This window comes from Pteropus vampyrus, unplaced genomic scaffold (assembly GCF_000151845.1).
Source record: "Pteropus vampyrus isolate Shadow unplaced genomic scaffold, Pvam_2.0 Scaffold324, whole genome shotgun sequence".
In the NCBI taxonomy this organism is placed as follows: domain Eukaryota; kingdom Metazoa; phylum Chordata; class Mammalia; order Chiroptera; family Pteropodidae; genus Pteropus; species Pteropus vampyrus.
Window position 1 is genome coordinate 1,392,261 of NW_011889105.1, and position 3,257 is coordinate 1,395,517.

The following is a 3,257-nucleotide window of genomic DNA, read 5'->3' on the forward strand; positions in this document are numbered from 1 at the left end:
GGCTTTGGTAGTGGGACCTGAGAGTCAAGGATGAAAGCCCGATCCACTGTGGAGCGCTTACAGGTAAGCTGGACAGCGGGCGCCGGCAGGGCAAAGAGCCTTAAGCGATTTACCAGATCTGAGCCCAGGGCCCTGGGTGGCTGTGGGTTGGGCCAGTCGCACTAGCATCCAACCGAGATCTATAATAGCTAAGATTTACAAACTACCCCTTCAAACCCTCTGGTTTGCACTCAAAGCTAATTATCCTATCTGAGGTTTCACCTAACGTAGGGCATCTGCTAAACAGAAGGTCCCGCAGCCACAGTTTCAGGAGCTGGAATGGGGCCAGCGTGGAGGTGGGTCAAGCGGAAACCTAACGAGGCGGGGGCTTCAGTTTAGGGCGGCAGGGATACGTCCCGGCAGAGGAAGCAGCTCTCTGCTTCTACCTCTCGCCGGCGGTAGAGGAGACTGGATGGCGCGAGCTGGGAGCAGGGGAGGAAAGAAGGTGAAGTTTGAAGCAGCCAGAGGCACGAGCACTTATGCGTTCCCTGTCCCCTCAAGCCCTGCGCCGGAGTCCCAGAGCGATGAGAGTGCTGGTCAAGGTAAACACCCGCCCCACCAGCCGCTCCATCCCCTACCTGGCACCACCGGGAACTCGCAGCTTCTAGTAACGCGCGCAGGCTTCTCTCGACTGCTGGCGCTTAGCGCAACAGGTCGTTCTAGGGGCTTAGAGAGGGAGGACGACCTCGGCCGCTTGGGACGCTTGGCAAAGAAGTTGGCTTGGGGTGGTAGGGAGAAGTGTGGAGACTCTGGTCATGCTTTGGTCTCTTATAAGGCGGCCAAACCTCAGCCTGGCTATCACTTACCTATTTTGTTTGTACTGGCACACGCTATGTGTGAATAAGTACCATTATTGGGCACATTATATTTTAGCCATAGTATAAGGTGCTGAACAAACGTGAGCTCATTTCGGCACTGTCTGGTTGTTAAGATAACTTTCTTTGGAGCAAAATCACCTGAATTAGTGTCCCCTTTCAACCACTAGCTATGATCTTGGGCAAGTTACTTAGCTTCTGTGGTTTGACTTCTTCAACTGGAAAATAGGATAATATTTATAATTTGAAGTTTAAATAAGGTGCTATGTATACGGTGCACTTAGAATAATACCTAATATATTACGCAGGTTTGCAAGAGTTTGATTGTTGTTTCATCCTGGCAATATGAGGTCTACATATCATTGCCCCTCCCACCCCATTGGTTCACAGGGGAGGAAAATGAGGCTGAGGGAGAACAGAGTTGAGATGTGAACCCAAGTCAGTGCTTTAAAACATTAAGAGCATGGATATTCTATCCATATATATGATTTTGATCATTCTGTGGAAAAGGTGGCTCACCCTTAACTGCCAGAGTGGGATCCGAGTTCTTCAGTTTTTTCCATTGTATATAAATTTTGTTGTTTCATCTTTCTCATCTGCTTTGGATTTTTCCATGGCCGATAAAGCGTTAGATATTTTCTACCTTGACTGACATCTGGGTTTAGCTGTAAGAATCGGTTTGGCAGTTTCTTAGGTCCCCCGCAGCCCCTCACTTGTAAAATGTTTGAGATAGAACTCTGCATAAGCCCTCTTTTTGGGGTTAAAATTGGGGACTAGTACCCTGAAGTAGTATAAACTTGTCTTGATAGACAAGGGCTTGAATAGCATTGAAGTTGCTTATACCCAGAGGAGAGAGGAAAGACCCAGACAGCATGTTCACATGCCACACATTTTGGCTTTATCTTGCCTATTTCCAATTCACTACCATAGCTATTTTTTTGTTTGTTTGTTTGTTTGTTTGGACATCTTTGTCAAAACCATCAAGCATTTGGTAAATACTAGAACTGAAATATGTCTTGCCTTTTTTTCTTTCTCACTGGGCTTTTAATCCTGGGTTTTCAATATAGGCTGAAGAATTCAAACATTCTGCAAGTGACTTTCATCACACTTCTGGGAGAATCATAGTGTTGGAAGTGAAAGTGGCCATCCTACCTATAACTCAGTTATTTCTTTGTGTCACATCAGAGGTCTACATGGCAATTATTTCCTGCAAAAAAAAAAAAAAAATCATTGTTAAAATATTCTGATGTCGATCTCAGTTGTGCTTTTATTTTTCTCATTAAAAATATGGAATGCTTCAAGTCTACAGCCATGCCACTCAGAACTCGCCTTATCTCTTCTGATCTCGGAAGCTAAGCAGGGTTGGGCCTGGTTAGTACTTGGATGGAAGACCACCTAGGAATACCAGGTGCTGTAGGTGCTAAAAAGTATATATATATATATATATATATATATATATATATATATATATATAGAGAGAGAGAGAGAGAGAGAGAGAGAGAGAGAGAGAGAGAGCGCGCGCGCACGAGCGAGCTTCACAGATTTGTGTGTCGTCCTTGTGGAGGGGCCATGCTAACCTCTGTATTGTCCCAATTTTAGTATGTGTGCCACTGAAGTGAGCATTTGGTTGTGATATGTTTTCCTTTTTTACTTCTTAGTTTTATTAAAGTTGTAATGTACATATAGTTCAAATAATTCTGTAAGGTTCATTTTCTGCTTTTAAAAGAGCATTCATGTTCATCTCTTTTAGCTAATTGGTGCTTATTCATGTCTCTAAATAATGCTTATATTGCTCCTTTTTGATTTTTCAGGTTTAGTCATCATGTATTGTCTTTCCAGCACAGAATATGAGGATTTCACTTTCTTTTGCATTCCTGTACTCACCACTCACATTCATCCTTCCTCTTTTTTCCACTCATCCTCAGAACATAACTATCTCATAATTTTTAGTTAGGTCAGTATTTAGTTAGGTCAAATTATTATGCTTTCCTATACACTATGAAGAGCTGAGTTATGTAGCATATGATTATTTCCCCTTTACTTTGTTTTCCTCCAGACTGTTCTTTCTGTATGCGCTTGCAGAATTTTCTGTGGAATTTTCACTAATTTAAATGCAAGTTCCTTGCCAGTTATCTAAAATTTCTCTCAGGATGTACCAGTATAACAGCTATTCAATTTTTTCTTCTTGAATACAGCTTTCTGACCTGTTTTGCCCATCCAGACTGGCTGCTCTTCCCTCCCCCCACCCTCCCAATGGGTTGCTCTTGATGTTTGATGCACAGCTGTTACTTTGAGCTCTCTCTTCATTGTTATGCTGGGGATTCCCTTTGCCTTTTTGTCATGCTCGATCCTGTTTCTTGTATCCCATGTCACCTTTCTTAATTTTTTATTATAATTTTGGTG

General features: G+C 43.0%; 1 protein-coding gene and 2 pseudogenes across 7 annotated transcripts in view; 2 read left to right on the forward strand and 1 right to left on the reverse strand.

The window, feature by feature from the left end:
• TRPM6 (transient receptor potential cation channel subfamily M member 6) overlaps positions 1–3,257 on the forward strand; it is a 164,160-nt gene that overhangs the window by 39,223 nt on the left and 121,680 nt on the right. The gene's annotated exons all lie outside the window — the stretch shown is intronic.
• Positions 2,156–2,274, forward strand: LOC111730613 (annotated as a pseudogene).
• Positions 2,379–2,477, reverse strand: LOC111730625 (annotated as a pseudogene).